This window comes from Pinus tabuliformis, chromosome 9 (assembly GCF_031772625.1).
Source record: "Pinus tabuliformis cultivar Carrire ecotype Pingquan chromosome 9, CPIR1, whole genome shotgun sequence".
Classification (NCBI taxonomy): domain Eukaryota; kingdom Viridiplantae; phylum Streptophyta; class Pinopsida; order Pinales; family Pinaceae; genus Pinus; species Pinus tabuliformis.
In genome coordinates this window covers 1,263,706,465-1,263,725,383 of record NC_142307.1, presented here as the reverse complement: position 1 = coordinate 1,263,725,383, position 18,919 = coordinate 1,263,706,465, and positions in this window count along the sequence as shown.

Below are 18,919 nucleotides of genomic sequence, written 5' to 3'. Positions count from 1 at the left end.
TGCCCACAGAAGAAGACATCGTGCAGGGTAGCCAAGATTCAATTTTAGAATGTAATGCAGTCAACTCAGCTATTTCAGATCAAAATTCAGATCATGGTGACCAAGAATACCTTGTGTTGAATCCTATAAAGAAGAACTCGACTGTTGAGATTAGCTGGCATGAAGAAAACGAAGTTACAAATCTAAGTGCTCTCACCTCACCGGAACTAGATCTTCATGAGGAGGTCATTCAGTCAGCTCATGAACAACAAGGTGAGATCTTTGCTCAAGCAAGTGAAAAAGTTTTTTTGCATGAATTTGTAGTAGACGATATAAATGATCATCTTGTGCTTCAAGGACCATCTGAAGTTTCTTCTCTTATGATTGATGAATGTAATAAGGAACATGATAACCTGGCCCTCATGTCATATACAAATGACCTACAGCACATTCACACCACAGAAGATCAAAACATTCAGGATTACCGTTCAGATTCTTCACATGTTTCATGTGCTGAAATGTTTTTCCAAGAAGAGATCTGCTCATCCATTTGTTCAGAGTTTTTTGAAGCCCATGAGCATACTTTTACTGAAGCACATGATGAAGGCAGATCAGAATTTGAAACAAAGGACACCTTGATCTTTCAGCAGGAGGTGGCAGTGGCAAATCTTCATGTTTTTCAAGATCCAATGGCAGTCCTCTTGCAGTCAACAATGAAGGTGATTATTGCAGTATTCAGTGATGAAGGAGAATATGGTCAACTATGTTTTTGGATGCTCAGTGATAGGTTTGTATTGTTGACCAGAAGATCTGATCAGGAGAACCAATCAAGAAGGCATCTGCTTGATTGGTTGCATTGGCATTTTGATATAGTTTGATGTATATAGTCTTGTAAGAAACACCAGTGGTTGTCATCATGATTTCACATCTTGATGGACTGCTGCCCTTCTCTTGTTTTAGTTAAGTCAGTCATGAGTCATTTGTGTTTGGTCTATTGAGTGAGTTTTTTCAAGTTATTTCAGTTTGCCATCGAGTCGGTTTGAGTCAAGCTTCAGTTAAGTTTCAGTCAGTTTTCAGTCAAGTTTTCATTCAATAAATGTGTCAAAGTTTTGTGTCAAAGGTGTAAATAATGACTCCATCGCCCAATGGTTGCAAGCACTGGTCTGCTCTCTCAGAGGTCTAAGGTTCTTGGCACCTCCAAGGAGCTACCATCCCCATTGGAGCCAATGTTAGTGTCAGTCTTCCCAGCCTTCCTCCAGTGATCAAATATGCTCTTACAAAGTGGTCTAAGAGTTTCCAAGTCAAATTTTGTCATTTCAAAGAGTTTTCAAGCAAAATTTGGTCACTAGGCATTAGGTCTAGGGTTTGCCTTAACTCCTTCTAAAGTTGTCAAAATGTTGGTCCATGTCACCATTCAGCTGAGTCTATCATCATTCATATGGTTTTCATTGTCATGTCAGTGTCTAATGAGTCATTTTACATCTTGTTCATGCTTCAGTTGTGCCTTGGCAAGGTCATTTCCCTCTCCTAGGGTTTTGAAAGCCAATTTCTCTTGGACGGTCAAATCATCGGCAAAACTTGTCTCCTGATGTTCATACACCTTCCCCTATCCTTAAAGTACCTTATCAAACACTTCCCATCCCTTAGATCCGCCAAATTCCTCATTTTTGCACAAACCCTAGTTTCTAGCTACAATCTGGTAATTTTCTAGGTTTGACCTGTGTTTTGCCCTTTTGGACCACTTCCCCTCACTCAATCTCTGAGATTCCACTTTCCCTGCTTCGTAACATCCCTCCCTACTTCCAAAAATTTTCCCAAGAATTTAGAAGCCCCCTATCCCCTTCATTTTGCTCCATTTCGACAAAATTCCTTGTTTCACACATCGGGACAAGTCGCACTCAAATGATGTTCCAGAGCAATAAAAGATGAATTTTGGAAAACTGAAAGAGGTTTTTGTCCACAACATGCCAAAGAAGAAAAACCTCCTTCACTTTTTTCACAGGTGTCATGGTTTTAGAGAAATTTCAAAATTACAATCGTCGGATCCAAGGCGGTTGGCCAAGGCACAAAAAAGGAGAAAGAGGCCCGATCCCCTCCATATCTTGGCTGAGGCCTCACTGAAGGATCAAGGCACTAATTAGCCCAACCACAACTCAAATCCCAAAAAATTTTGAGAATTTTGGGTAATTTTGGCATTTTTTGGTAATTTACAGGTTTTGGATCAACAACGGGTCTCACCCGGGGGTGAGACCCTTTGTCATGGCAGCTCCTTTTTGCAAAAAATCAGCATTTCTAGATTTTTCATGCAAAGTTACATATGCCTATGGATGGACTTGAGTTTTTATGGAGTTTTGGGCCTCCAGAAGGTAAAAATACATGAAAATTTTGACTTTCTGCCACTTTTTTGAACTGCAGAAAGCTATCTTGGGAGAATTGGTTTTTGATAGGGCAAATGAACTCCAAATTCAAGAATTCTAGTTGGGTTGGAAAGTAGACTCAAATAAATTTCCAACGAGCTATCCTACACCCAATTCTGACACCTGCAAGTGCCTCAAACAGAGCTCCAAAGGGGCGCGACCCGTTGAGCAGGGGGGCGCGACCCATTGAGTAGATTTTGCCAGATTGCATTGTACAGCCCAGAAAACGCAGTTTTGACTCAGTTTGACTTTTTGGGGTTGAAGATGATTATCTTTGATGTAATTATTGTAACTCTAAGACACTTTTACTCTTGTTTAACACTTCTAGAAGATTCATTCATGTCAAGGGTAAATATTTAATGAATGGATTGGTTTCCTAGCTTATAGAGGCAAGTTGTTTTGACTGCCTAGATTTTAGTGCTCAGTTTAGAATTAGTTGAAACAGCTCCTAGAAGGATGAGCTCGACCCCTAGAGGCAAGGGAAGAGGTTGGCTTGCCTATATTATGTATTTTCTTAATCATTTTCAGGGGTTGGAAGGTTGGACTCTTGAGGGAGAAGCTATCATTGTATATTTTCACTGTATCTCTGCAATTTTTGGCTAAGGAAGACCAGGGTTTTGCAGTCATCTTTGGGATTCTTGTGGACTCATGTGTTGATGGTGTGTTTCTCAATGTTCTTGTAAGCTTTGTTATGTGATTCATTTCCTTTCTTTACTGTTGCACATTAAACAAATGAAGTGTTAAAGTATGAATTCATGCTAGCCATGCTCTGCTTTTAAATTTGTTTAATTTCCATGTTTTCTACTGTCTAAAGGGAATTCAAAGTCATTGTTTGCTCTCTTTAGCTCCTCATCTTTCATTCCTGATCATCCATCTCACTTTAAGGCATCAATACTGTTTCCTACCTTGCCCCAAGGAACCCCCTGCAGAAACTGTGTCCAATCCCCGCACCCAAAATTGCAATTCCTCAATTTGCCACCAAAAACCCAAAAAACCCCCAATCAACCTTTTTAATCAGTTTACTAGCCTAATATCAGTGTTACCTTGTTGGTCATCTCATCCCATTGAAGATCTGCCGAGATTGACCGGAGAGAGCCTTCTCCTGCCCCGTAGGGCTAGCTACGAGGCTGAATGGTTTGATGTAGCCTTGGGGTTTACCTTTCTCAGCCTGAGGTGAAATCTCAAGCGCTAACAAGCTCCATGTGTTCATGAATGGTTTCAATGTACTGCCATTGATCTGTTATTGATTGGCCAATATTGGCCCATAAAACTTTCTTGATCTCAGCTGCCACTTTCTCAAGGGAGAGCTCTTTCTCTAGCTCTTTTATCCTTTTCTCCAGAGCTTTAACTTCCCTAGTTTTCTCAGCCACAGTTTGCTTTGATTTGTCATATTTCTCATTAAGTGTGGCCAATTTCTCCTTGGCTTCATTCAGCTCTGCCATCTGGGCTTCTAGGACTTGAATCTCCTTCATCATCTTTTGCATGTCTAGGCTTGAGCCTGCTTTGATGTCGTTGCTGGTGCTGATGTTGATGGGCCTGTTTCAGCTGTCTGCCCTGTGGGAGGAGTGATAGTTTGAGGGGGCTCCTCAAGATTTATAACTTGCTGAGGGGGCTGAGAATTCTGGCCTCCCTCTTTCTGCTTTAGTGCCCCCTGTAGTGCAGCCTCCGCCTCTACCAGCTTCCCTTCTGTTTGTACCAGTTGCTTATGTAGTGTTAGCAGCATGGCTGCTACATCCTGGTCCTTCCTCTGTTGAGCAACCTCTTCCGTTTGAGGGTGAAGGGTTGCTGGGATCTTCACCATCTTTCTCAAATCTGCTATATCTGCATCTCTTTCCTTTAGCAGTGCCTGTATAGCTTTGGGATCCTTTGGGTCATGCCCGAGCTCTATAATAATGTCTTCCAAAGACCTGATCCTGTTGTCTTTGGCCTGAGAGGATGCCTTTTCCAAGTCAAGTTGAGCAGTTGTATTATGCAGACTGTTTTGCAACTTGTGTGCCAGGAAGGTCTTGTCTGCAAGTGTTGAATAGACCATCTCACCCGTTTGCTTGTGAAGCTCTATCTGGTCCATAGGGTGGATGTCTTTGGCAAGAACCTCAAGGTTGGTCCTTATATAATCTGTAGCTAACTGTGGCTGCAACATAGTGGGCATGAAATGACTCATAGTCATTTTCCCCTCTGTTATGTCATATGCTGACATAAGTCTTTGTTGGTTTGTGGGAGCCATTTTTAGCAAGTGATTGTACAGCTGAAGTCTCACGGGCTCATTTCTCTTTTTGATGTCAATGAACTGCTGTTTTATACTAGACTCTGCCCTCCTCTGCTGACATGAGGAGCTGACCTCTCCTCCAATTATTCTTTCTTGTTCCTGCTGAAAGGAACTGACAGATGCCTCCATGCTTGGTGGACCCATACCCAATGATTGCCCAATATGCATTTCTTCTTCATAAAGGGGATTTATTATTTGCCTCTTCTCCCCTTGTTGATTTGTTGATGTGGTGAGGGGAGTCTCTTGCTCTCTGTCCCTCTTCTTACCTCTTTCTTCATTTAGTGGTGTTTGGAGCACTGAGGTCTCCATTATTGTTTCCTGCCTTGGAGGCACACTTTGTTGAGCCTGCTGCTTTGTAGATATGGGAGCCTCAGCTATTTGTTCTTGCTGTTTGGGCTGCTCCTTCTGCTGTTCTGCTGTAGGGGGTGGCTGCTCCTGCTCCATCTCCTTCTCTTTTCCTTTGCTGGCTACCTGAGGAGCAGTTTTAGCTGCCTGCTGGGGGGCTGCAGAGGATGAGGCAGCTGGTCTGAGTTGCACTTGATAAGAGGAAGAAACCTGCCCACAAGTTTCCAAGTCAGCTTCCTTCTCAAGTTTCTTTGCTTCTCTTTGTGCTATTTCTTCTCTAGGACTTGCCTCTTCTAGAGTGCCCTCTTTCCATCTTAATAGATTTGCATATTTTTCAATGTGAGGCAACTTGACATGATCATAACTAGCCATCTTATATTTGACCCTTCTAAGACTAATGAAGTGATTGGGGTCATAGGGTGGCCAGACGAAACTGGTTTGCAATTGGAGGCCCTCTAGGATCTTATCTGCTTCTTTCCATCCTTCTTCCCTTTTATTATAAAGAAATGGGCCTAGCTGGTTTCTGATTTTGAGTTGCACCTTCTTGTTTTTGCTGTGGAAATGGAACATGTCTACATTTCCAAACTGCCTGAAATACTCTAAGGCAAAGAGTCTCATAGGGACATATCTTGGCAGTCTATATGGGGCCAATTCACAACCATATATTCTGATCACTGTATGGTTTTGGTAAAAGTACCAATCCCCAATGCTTTAGGCCTTTGAGAGCTGGAGAATCCTTTGCATCTCATCTGTCAATCTTGGAGGAGGGGTACCCAATAGCAAAGACATAGCTAGATGGATAAAGAGGTCAATGAATTCACAGTAGCTGTATGGTGAATAAGATGTGTGATGAAAGACTGAAGTCCAAAATACCACAGACCTTGGGTTTCCCTGAGCATCAAACTTCTTGAGAGGAATAGGGAAGCCATCAGGTTGATAAAATAGGAACAAGTGATAGATGTATGAAGTGTATCTAAACACCTTTTCCCTCTCTAGATTCATCAATTGTTCATGAATCTTATTGGCAATGTATGCAGCATAATCATAGTGAACAGAAGGAGGCATTCCAGGGGAGAAGATAGACATCATTGCCAGAATGGTTTCATCAGCATCCTCAGCTAATCTGTAACCCAGGACATAACTGATCAAATCCACAAGCAACTTGCCCAACTCATTGAAATATACATTTCCTATAGGAGGGGTCCTCACAGTTTGAGAGCCTGATTCAATGAATAGCTGATTAATCTTTATGATTTGGGCACTAGACAACTTGCCTCCTTTCTTTAGCAAGTCCATCATTGAAAGAGGAGTCAATGGCTTTGTAGAGTGAAAGTGCAGCATTTGATTTATGGCCTCAGGGGTGACATGGAACAAAACTGAACCCGAGGAATTGAGGACAACTCTTTGACATGGGTCATAGTTGGCACTGCATCTATGAATTAAATCTGGAAGGACATTGACTTGAGGAAGGTTATAAATGGGCAAATTGGAGTCCCAAATCCCTAGAATATCAGTTCCACTGAGGTGCTTGGCCTTTAGATCATTGAGTACATGAATATTATACTTAGTGTCCATTGAGAGTGTTTCTGTCATCTGGTAATCTCTATCACCCAGGGCCTGCCATTCCAGTTCTCTGTGTGGGGCATTCAAGGGTGGAATGTTCAATGCTACTGGTGTTTCCATGGCCTGTATGTGTTTTCAATCGGAATTATAACAAAATTCGGGCAAAATGCAGTTTTGCGCAACAGGTTAAGGTAAACTTGTAGGTTTACAGTGTTGACAGGATAATTTAGATGCAATTGGGCACAATTGGCCGGTGTAGGAGCAATTAGATTGATTCCAAGGCAGTGCAGGTCGAATTCTTAGGTGAAATGGGCAGTTCAGCGGTTTTTTACAAATGCAGAATGGAATAGACCAGGCGGATGGAGAATTTGGTAAGTACCTGGTCGTGGAGCAATGGCGGAGGCTTGGTTGAAGTCGACTTGTAGGCGGCAGCAGCTCTGGAGTAGCTTTCAGTAGGTTGGCGGCGAAATGGACGTAATTCGCATGCAGGAGGCAGAACAATCTTTCGCTAAAAAATGCGAAAAAACCGTGAATTTTGGCAAAATATGGACAATTTTGGCTTTGGCGCGCTTTTTTGGATGACGTCAGCATGACGTCATCGGGTGGGGTCAGGTACAGAAGGGTGACGTGGCGGCCTGTGAGTGGTCCACGGGGACTGGTGAGGTGGCGAACAGGTCGGAGCGATGGTGGGCCGGGCGCTGATGCGGGGCCGACTTGGCGTGACATGGGCGTGACGTGGGTGTGACGTGGGCAGGCGGTATACGGAGGGTGGTAAGCGGTTCCATCGGACCGCTTATGGTACGGGGGCGGTATTGGCGGGCGGCTAACCTGGGAGCGACGCGTGGCACTGGCCTGACGTCACCCTCTGACACTTTTCGAGAGGTAACGTCCGGACATCGGGGGCGGCCCGATATTGATATGGGCCGTCGGATGGGAAAGCCCAGATCCGACGGGCGACGGGTTCCAAAGCTGACAGGACGATACGGCGGGACCCTACGACATTTTTTAATAATTTTCTTTGTTTTTTGTGTAAAATGCGCATTATAACAAAACTTTGGGTTTGGCGGAAAAAGTGGGTTTTCACAATGTTTTTGCAAATGGCGCGGGTGAAGCTTTGTGAAAGGGTTGTAAGGGGAAAAAAGGGTAGGGTTTAGGTTATTAAACCAACGTGGGGTTAGTTTAATCCCTGATTTTAAACAAAGCATCTTGAACCAGACTTAGATTCTGCATGGTTATCCAATATTTGGACATATGGCTATAATGCCAAAGGGGAGGGATATATACATTTTTTGGGGTTTTATACACCATAGTGTTATAGTAATAGGGAGGGGGGAACATAGGGAGTTAAGTATAGATAGAGTTAGTAGTTAGTTTTGGAGGGGAATGTGAAGGGGAAGTGATAAATACTAAGTTTTTAGGAAACAAACTTAGTTAGGGAGTAGATCAAAATGAAAAGAATTTTACACGGGAAATGTGGCTCTTTATGCAATATGGATCAATCCATGAATTTGATTTATCTCATGAGCAAAGGTGGTATTGGGATGTTAGCAAGGAATGTGATGGGGGATGATTGGGAAGTTAGACACACTTCATTTTGCTGCTACAAAACTGCTGAATAGGAAGATCTGCTCTAACACCATGTTTTTCCTTTGCTTAGGCCAGTGAAATGTCATAAATCATGCTTCTGCAACCCCATCTACCTACCCATTCTATTGCCTAGCATTTTTTGTTACTTCAAGGAGGGTGCACTTAGACTTGCAAACCCTTATGTGCCTTTTTCTTTTCCTTTGGATTTTTCTTTTCATTTTCTATCTAAGGCTAGCCTTGTTACTTCCAAGGCCCCAGATTAAACAGTTGGGAACCTTCATTCTCTACCTAACTACTTTATCTGCCAAGATTGAACAGTTTGGACAGATTTCTTTCTCTAATCTACAACAAACAATTGAAACATGGCATGACCCAGCTTAGACTGTTGGACCACCCATTCGGAAGTAGGACAGCATCAACCAACTGCAGATAGGTGTTTTCCACACAAATATGAGATCTTTGCATCACCAAAGTAGATCATATTGGCACTTTCCCTGCCAATCATGAAAAATGAAACCTATTGGTATAGGTAGCTAACAGTGGCTCCACTTGGGGATGGTTTTTCTACTTGAAAGACCAAGAACAGCAGGTCAGAATGCCTTGGCTTTTGACTTCTTCTCAAAACTTGAAAACTTCCTCTTTGGACTTCAAAACTGGAACCTGTCATTATTGTAGAACTTGCTGAAATAAAAGCCTTTTCCTGCTTATTTACAAAACTTCTTGAATTGAACTATTTATATGCTGAAAGAAAACAATATATACAACCGACTATGTACAGGGGGAAGCCATGCTATACACATGGAAAGTAATCAAAGTAGTGCTTTAGCATCCGGCCATTCATAGGGCCCTCTTCAGCTTCAGTGCCATCCAAATTCTTCAAGAAATAGGTGTTATTTCCTTGTACTGCTTGAATAACAAAAGGTCCCCTCCAAAGGGAGTCAAATTTGCCATGCTTACCCTTGTCTTCTCTTCTTGAATCCCATTTAAGCACTTTATCCTCAATGAAGAAATCTTCAGCCTTGGTTCTTCTATCAAAGGCTTTCTTCATCTTCTCTTGTAGGACTTGGACTCTGCTATACACTTGATCTCTGGTTTGCTGCAAACATATAATCTGGTTTATTCTTCTTTGTATGTCATTTGGCTCAGCTTGACTTTCTTGAAGTAGCTTCATGACAGGTACCCTTAAGGATGAAGGGAATTTGGCTTCCATTCCATAAACCAACTCATATGGGCTGACCCCAATAGATCTCTTGGTTGTTAGCCTGTCTGCCCACAAGGCATTTACAAGCTTCTTGTGCCAATTTTTCTTATTCTCTTCTAGTATCTTCTTAATGATGTTGATAAGACTTTTGTTGGATGATTCAGCTAAGCCATTGCCTTGAGGGTAATATGCAGTAGAATGGCCCAAAGTAATGTGGAATTTGTGGCAATAGTTCACCATCTTCTTGGATCTAAAAGCAACAGCATTGTCTGTTATAATCTTGTCAGGACAACCAAATCTAGAAAGGATATTAGTCTCAAGGAACTGAATGATAGTAGAATCATTTGCTTGTCTGCATGGAACAACCTCAATCCATTTAGTAAAGTAATCTGTGGCTGTTAGAATCCATCTATGTTGGCCTGAGGATGAAGGATGAATTTCCCCAATGAAGTCCAAGCTCCATTGCTGAAAGGGCCTTTCTGTTGCAATAGGCTTTAAGGGAAGTGGTAGTAACTTTCTTTTCCCCTCAAACACCTGAAATTTGTGACATGAAGTGGTAAATTTTTTAACATCAGAGAAGACAGTGGGCCAATAGTAACCTGCCCTTAATATCTTATCCACAGTGGACTTCCAGTACAAATGTCCACCACAATCACCTGCATGAAATTCTTTCATAACATTGTTAGTCTCATCCATAGTTAGACAATTCAACAATATACCTTCATGATTTCTCCATAGTAAATTACCATCTATAACACAAAATTTTGAAGCTTTCATTTTTAAAAATCTAGATTTGGTTCTGGACAATCCTGGGGGAGCACACAGGTTTTGCAATATATAACAGATATCAGAATACCATAGGGATTGTTCAAAGGCTACATTAATCTTTGGAGTCGCCAGCTCCGGTTCATTGTCCAGTTGGTTAATGTCCAAGGCTTGGAAGTTTGCTTCTGTCATCAATTTAGCCAAACCTTGCCCTTTTATCAGTTTTGTAGGTCTTATTTCAATGTCAAATTCTAAAATGTTAGCAATCCATTTTCCTCTTCTGCCCTCTAATTTTTCTTGAGTCAGTATGTCTTTCACAATGGGACTTGGTACATAGGCAATAACATGGGAATATAGGATGTAAATCCTAAAGTCTTTGATGGCTTTGACCAAAGCATAAGCTTGTTTTTCCATGATCTGATATTTCAGAGGTGCATCTCTAAGGGCTCTACTAAAGAAAGCAATGGGTTTTTCATTCCCTTGATCATCTTTCTGCAATAAGACAGCAGCAATAGTATGCTGGGAGGCAAAATAGAAAATGATAAATTCTCTGTCAAATTGAGGATTTGTTAAGACTGGGGTTTGAGTAAGGGCCAATTTAATACCTTCAAAAGCTTGATTTGCTTCTACTGTCCACTTCACTTTTGAATCCTTCCTTAGCATGTTGTTTAGTAATCTAATCAGTTCTGCTAAGTTTGGGATAAATCTCCTTAAAAAGTTGATTTTTCCCAAGAAGGCTTGTAATTCTTTGATGTTTCTTGGATGACGCATTTGAAAGATGGCCTGTATTCTGTCTGGGTCAATTCTAATGCCATCCTTTGAAATGATATGACCCACCAGCTTCCCTTCTTCCAAACCAAATAGAGACTTCTTAGGATTTAAGAAAATTCCATACTTCCTACATGTTATGAATATTTGTCTTAAATGTTTTAGATGTTCTTGGTCAGATTTTGAGAAAGGTGTGAGATCATCTAGGTAGATGACAAGAAAGTCATGAATCTCTTTAGCAAAAGCAATATCCATTGCTCTCTGAAATGTAGCTCCAGCATTTTTCAACCCAAAAGGCATTTTAACATATTTGAAGGTTCCCCATGGGGTTGTGAAAGATGTTTTATCTTGATCATCAGGGTGGACTAGGATCTGATTGAAACCTGAAAATCCATCAAGTAATGAGATTCTTGAAGCCCCCACCACTCTTTGGAGAATGTGATCCATTTTTGGTAAGGGGTAATTGTCTTTAAGGGACACTTGATTCAAATTCCTTAGGTCAACACAAAGCCTAATCTCCCCAGTTTTCTTTCTGGTGGGGACCAAGTTTGCAATCCAGTCTGAAAACCTGATTGGTGCTATGATACCAGCTTTAAACATTTTTTGTACCTCTTTCTCAATTGAAGGGAGGAGCATAGGATTGATTCTTCTCAATTTTTTCTTGAATGGCTTTTGATTGGGCTTGAGAGGGATAGTGTGTTGAATAACAGAGGTGTCATAGGATTTCAAATCCTCATAACTCCATGCAAACACATCTTGGAACTCTTTAAAGAGGTCAATGTATTTAGGCTTTTGGTCAGGGGGTATAGAGGCAGACAATTTTATTACCTTAGGTTTTTCAGTAGTTCCAATGTTGCATTCTTCAATGGCAGCATTAAGGGGTTGCATTTTTGGTTTTCTAGGAACATCATTTGAGTCAAAAATGTCCTCTAATGGAGTTAGGCCTGTTGGTAGAAAGTTATCTTTTAGCTCTATGATTTCAGCCTCTGTACCAGCTACTTCATCAAAACACAATTGTTCAAGTTCTTGTATATTTTCCTTGTCAAAGATTGTTGGACAGAGTATTTGATTTGCTGTTTTGAGTGATATTGCTGTTTGGTCCTGTTCACTCAATGGCTGTGTGTCTTTCACAGAATCAACATCAATGTTCAAGCCTGAAAATTCATGCTGCAAGGTTAAGAAATTATTTATCTGTGTGTCATCCTCAAATACTTGCCAATCTTTGACATTGTTTGGGACAGAAGGTCTGTGTTTTATCTCAGCTGTAAAGCAGTGGTTGGGTTCAAAAGGCAATTTGCATGTACTGGCAAATGTAGCTAAACTATGTGCATGAAGGTTGTGGGTCCTAGGTATTTTGGTCATTTGAAATTCAGTGAAAGCTTTGAGTATTTCAATAGTAGCAGACCTGTATGATCTTAGTCTTTTGTCATTTGTGACAAAATTGCCTTTTACTTGTTGGATAATAAGGTCTGAATCTCCCATGATTGAAACTTTTGTGGCCTGAAATGATTTTACCAGTTTGAGGCCTAGCAGAAGAGCCTCATATTCTGCCATATTATTAGTACATCTAAAATTAATCCTATAGGCTCGACCTTCTGCATGATTGCTTTGTTTGTTATGAATCCACACTCCAGCTCCTGCCCCTAATTTGTTGACTGATCCATCAAACTCAAGAAACCATAGGATCTCTTGATTTAGGGGATTTTCAACATTTTCTCTATGAGTTGGGATTATAAGTTGGAGCTCTTGTCTTTTATCTGATTTGTCTTCTAGAACAGTTTCATTACTTGATTGCACAACCTTGATTTCTTGGGAACTTGATTGCTCACTCATATGCAGATCTTGTTCAAGTATGACAGATTTGTTATCACTCATTGGATTTATATCATCATTGAACAGAATGAAGGAATCCATATCAGAATGGATTGCATAAATAGGGAAATTTTGAGGTTTTTCTTCACTGCTCACCATGTATTTCATGAGTGACTCTCTGTATAACCTCTTGGGTTGCCCAAAGACAGAGATGGTGGCATATGACATGTCTAATTGCAGGGAACCTTGGAGTTTACCCCCCCACGATCTTGATAACAGCATTCCATACTTGGGTGGGATATCAGCAACTACAACGTCCATTAAGATTGTTTTATTTGGGTACTGGACTAGGGACACACATAGATCTTTTATCAAGCCTAAACACTTAACTTGGCTGGAGTCAAATGAAAATAGGTCCTTATATGGTCTTGTGATGTCTAGATTCAATCTTTCCATTACTGACTTAGGCATCAGGTTGTGAGAGGCGCCTGAATCAAACATTGCATTGTGTAATATCTTATCATGAACATGCAAGCTGACATAAAAAGGTAGGATTCCAGTAACTGTTGTCTTTCCATCAACCTCTGGACCGAAAAGTAGTTCTGGGGTGTCATCCAATACATTGACATCATCTTTGTTATGAGTGAGTTGAAGGGATTTCTTGATTTGTTGTTTGTAAATGTTATGCTTAGCTAGCTCTGAAAGAGGAATGGCTATCTTCAATTTACCAATTTCAGCTTCTAAGTCAAAAGGTTTTTCAGATTGTATCTTGGTGTCCTGTTTAACAACCTTTTCTTTGTTAATTAAGTTTTCTTCTTGACTCTCACTCTGATCTTGAGGCTTGTCCTTTTTGTTTACCTTTTGAAAAGTGTTGCTTGGATTGTGCTGTGAGGGAGGTGTAACCATTGGTTGTTTATTCAATGGAAATGGTTCGGTTACCTCTTCAACTGTTACCTCATTTGCACTTGAATCAGTCTTGTTAATAGGCTCAGTGACAATAGCTTTCTTAGGCTGCAAGCTATCCTTTGCTTTCTCAGGCTGTGTCACATTTATAGTTCTGCTCCTTAGCTTGTATTGCTTATGAACTTCATAAACAGCTGTGTCATAGCCTTGTTTAAAGTCAAATGACTCACCTGACTTAGTTTGGAACTGCTTGATGTCTTCATCTTCATGATCCTCTTGACTCAGAAAGACTTGCTGATCATTATTGAGGCCCATCAAATTGATGTGGGTGTCATCTATCTGCTCATTAGAAGTGGATGTTTCAGCATAGTTTTCTTGGAATGGAGGTCTAATTTCTGGTTCAGGGCTTGCTTTGCCAACATTAGGATTTTGGTTTCTTCTAAAATTGGGATTCCTGATAGGATTATTCTGTGGTGCTTCCCATGATGACTTCCTCTCAACTGATTCTACTCTGTCACCTAACCTATGCATGCCAGTGATTATTGCATCCAATTTCTGATCCCAGCCTGAAGGCTCTTCTTTGAAGGTAGTCTTTCTTTCAGTTCTGGTCCTATTTCTCCTAGCTATCAGGTTGGCTTCTACACTCACTGCTATATCTTGCATTTCAGCTAGAGTTCAGGGAGCTCTTTCTCTTAATTGGTATGCCATATCTGAATCAAACCCATCAGGAAAGGTGTATAGAGCTAGGTCAGGTGGGGGTCTGAGATTTTGGGGAATGGAATTGTAGACATTGTTGAACCGAGCACAATAATCCAAGACAGTGTCTTGGGGCCCTCTTTTGATAGTATTGTATTCAGATAAAATGTGAAGTGGATCCTTTTTCTTCTCCCATCTATTGATAAAGGTTTGATACAGGGCTTCAGGGTCAGCTATGGAGTTTGCTGGGAGTGACCTAAACCATGTTCTTACCTCTCCTGTTAGGCTTTGCACAAAAATTTTCATCCTAACCCCATCATCATCTATCTCATAATTTTCAAAGTAGTCCTGCATTTTCTTAGTATGTTGAAGGGCTGGATAAGAGCCAGTGCCATCAAAATATGAAATCTTGCTTTGGTAATCTTGAGGCATAGGCCCTAAATTTGCAGGTAACTGCAGTGGAGCATATCTATTAGCCATGTTTGGTGGGACGATAGGGAAAACTGGGATAAATGGGACAAGTGGAGGAACGGGGATGAGAGGGGTGTGTGTAGTTGATGGAGTGGTTGAAAGGATACCTTGTGAAGTGGATGAAGAACTAGGATGTTGTGGAACGGTGGTATGAGGAGGTAGAGAAGCCTTAGCAGGGGTAGGGATATTAATCTGACATCCTGCTTCAGAACTTGAATCTGATAAAGTCCCTTTTGATTTGTGTCTCTTAAGGATTCTTGAAATCAAGTTTGGATTTTGGAACTCAGGTGATGGATCAGGATCCGGGTTTGATCTTGTATGGCGAGTTTTCTTCTTAGGAGCCAGTTTCTGAGATTTTCTTTAAGAGAATTTTTCTAAGAGATAGTGATTTTTGACAAGGACTGATTAGGTATAGCACAACTGTATGGAACTCAAGACCGAATAAAGATTGACTGAGGCAGCTTTTATGTACTCCTGCAAATGCAAAGCAGAGGCAGTTTCTAAGGCTGTCTGGCTGTCACTCAGGCTTCATCTACAGTATTAAGAATCAGACAGGGGGTTATAAATTTCGTTCGATCCCCAGTGGAGTCGCCATTTATGTTAACACCCAGGTTGTTCCCTTTGACTCCTGAGGGAATACGGCCGGGGTAACCACTAACCAAGCTTTGGATCACAGGTTCTAGCCAACCTGTAATCAGAGAGGGCTCTCTCTTTTAGTTTTTAACTTTGTTCTTGAGGATATTAGGCTAGTTATGAGGTATGGGTTTTGATTTAAATTTTGGTTGAATGATGTCTTCCAGTAGCTAAGATGAGATCTTCAGACAGTTTCAGTCCATTGGGAAATGGAGTTTGTGGTTATAGGTTGTTTGAAATGTTGAGTGGGATTGTTTAAACTGCAGGGCCATTTAGATATGTCATGAAACAAAACTTGAAATTGTGATGATGAAATATGATTAACCAGTGAAAGGCAATTAAGAGTTTTTCACTAAGCTGGTGGTGTGAGAATGAGATATATCGCCCAGGAGCAGGTTTGAATTCCTGAACAATAGTCAATGTGAAAGTTTTAGTCTGAAGGTGCAGCAATTAAGAATTACACTTTCATAACTATAACTGGAGGAAAAAAATTCATAACAGCATAGATTGAGTTCAGGGTATTCAATGAATAAATCCTGAAACTATTCTTTTTCTGTGCTATTAAACTATGAATCATAGAGCATGAACGGATTATGAAAGAATGAAATACATAACAAGAAGGTTAAAGAAACTTATTGTGCCATGAAACATGCAGGAATCCTGTAGCAGTCAGCAAACACACCACGACACATCAAACAACACAGAACTTTGGAAATTCCATTAGCTCCCTGTATTAAACTCTGAAATTTACAACATGAGCTCTTTTGAAGAGAAAATCAACAACCCCTGCAAGCTTATGCGAGGGGAAATATATACAATCCGTTTTTACAAAATATCTGAACGCTGAGTCATTCACTCAATAACTGCGTTCACCAACTTTCAGAATAGAAGATAAGAAAGTTATTGCTGTCTTAAATTTATAATGAATACCCTTTACTTCTGTCAGAGATCTTTTGACTTTTGGAGGCCACTGAGTCGATTGAGCGCTCTTCTTTAATTCTGAATGATATGTCTTGATGGCTCTGTTGTGCTGTAGCTTTCTCGGCCCTGTCATCTGTACCAGTCAGCGTTGCTTTAGTGGTCGAATTGGTTTGCTGAGTTGGCTCAGTCCACTCTTCTCCAGTGATAGTAGATATGTCGACTATCTGAACCTGCTGATTTGTATTATGATGTGAAAATTTGATGAAAACCTGTGTGTTTACAGCAATGTCTGTATCATGCTGGTCCACCATTCCTGTGTAGGCAACTGATGCCTCAAAATTGTGCCTAGTGTTTCATCTGCCTCTGTATATTTGAAGTAATTAGGAGTTACTTCAAACAAATGCCTGATTTCATTCATGATAAAAAATAAATTTTCTATTTTCTCATAGAGGCTCTGCCCAGATGCAGGCCCTACTTCTTTTGGGGTGCTTGATTCTACAGTGATCTTATTAGTGGCAAATGTATTCACCCTTTTTGCATAATTCTCATGTGACAGCAACCTACCTGCACTGTTTAGTAGGCTGGGAAGGCCTCTGCTATGCAATGTCTGCACCAAACTTCTCAAAGTTAGGACCCTCTTTATCAGCAAGATGGTGTCAGTTCTACTGGTGATCCCTATTGCTGCCAGCTGAGGGCCTGTGCGGTTATTGAGAACATTGATCATTCTGTTGGCTATCTCAGGCATGGTGCCTAGAGATGCCCTTGCTCTTTGGCTTTCCTTGTGTGCTCTGCCTATGAGCTCCATGTGTTCATGAATGGTTTCAATGTACTGCCATTGATCTGTTATTGATTGGCCAATATTGGCCCATAAAACTTTCTTGATCTCAGCTACCACTTTCTCAAGGGAGAGCTCTTTCTCTAGCTCTTTTATCCTTTTCTCCAGAGCTTTAACTTCCCTGGTTTTCTCAGCCACAGTTTGCTTTGATTTGTCATATTTCTCATTAAGTGTGGCCAATTTCTCCTTGGCTTCATTCAGCTCTGCCATCTGGGCTTCTAGGACTTGAATCTCCTTCATCATCTTCTGCATGTCTAGGCTTTGAGCCTGTTCTGATGTCGTTGCTGGTGCTGATGTTGATGGGCCTGTTTCAGCTGTCTGCCCTGTGGGAGGAGTGATAGTTTGAGGGGGCTCCTCAAGATTTATAACTTGCTGAGGGGGCTGAGAATTCTGGCCTCCCTCTTTCTGCTTTAGTGCCTCCTGTAGTGCAGCCTCTGTCTCTACCAGCTTCCCTTCTGTTTGTACCAGTTTCTTATGTAGTGTTAGCAGCATGGCTGCTACGTCCTGGTCCTTCCTCTGTTGAGCAACCTCTTCCGTTTGAGGGTGAAGGGTTGCTGGGATCTTCACCATCTTTCTCAAAGCTGCTATATCTACATCTCTTTCCTTTAGTAGTGCCTGTATAGCTTTGGGATCCTTTGGGTCATGCCCGAGCTCTATAATAATGTCTTCCAAAGCCCTGATCTTGTTGTCTTTGGCTTGAGAGAATGCCTTTTCCAACTCAAGTTAAGAAGTTGTATTATGCAGACTGTTTTGCAACTTGTGTGCCAGGAAGGTCTTGTCTGCAAGTGTTGAATAGACCATCTCACCCGTTTGCTTGTGAAGCTCTATCTGGTCCATAGGGTGGATGTCTTTGGCAAGAAACTCAAGGTTGGTCCTTATATAATCTGCAGCTGACTGTGGCTGCAACATAGTGGGCATGAAATAACTCATATTCATTTTCCCCTCTGTTATGTCATATGCTGACATAAGTCTTTGTTGGTTTGTGGGAGCCATTTTTAGCAAGTGATTGTACAGCTGAAGTCTCACGGGCTCATTTCTCTTTTTGATGTCAATGAACTGCTGTTTTATACTGGACTCTGCCCTCCTCTGCTGACTTGAGGAGCTGACCTCTCCTCCAATTATTCTTTCTTGTTCCTGCTGAAAGGAACTGGCAGATGCCTCCATGCTTGGTGGACCCATACCCAATGATTGCCCAATAGGCATTTCTTCTTCAGAAAGGGGATTTATTCTTTGCCTCTTCTCCCCTTGTTGATTTGTTGATGTGGTGAGGGGAGTCTCTTGCTCTCTGTCCCTCTTCTTACCTCTTTCTTCATTTAGTGGTGTTTGGAGCACTGAGGTCTCCATTATTGTTTCCTGCCTTGGAGGCACACTTTGTTGAGCCTGCTGCTCTGTAGATATGGGAGCCTCAGCTATTTGTTCTTGTTGTTTTGGCTGCTCCTTCTGCTGTTCTGTTGTAGGGGGTGGCTGCTCCTGCTCCATCTCCTTCTCTTTTCCTTTGCTGGCTACCTGAGGAGCAGTTTTAGCTACCTGCTGGGGGGCTGCAGAGGATGAGGCAGCTGGTCCGAGTTGCACTTGATAAGAGGAATAAACCTGCCCACAAGTTTCCAAGTCAGCTTCCTTCTCAAGTTTCTTTGCTTCTCTTTGTGCTATTTCTTCTCTAGGACTTGCCTCTTCTAGAGTGCCCTCTTTCCATCTTAATAGATTTGCATATTTTTCAATGTGAGGCAACCTAACATGATCATAACTATCCATCTTAT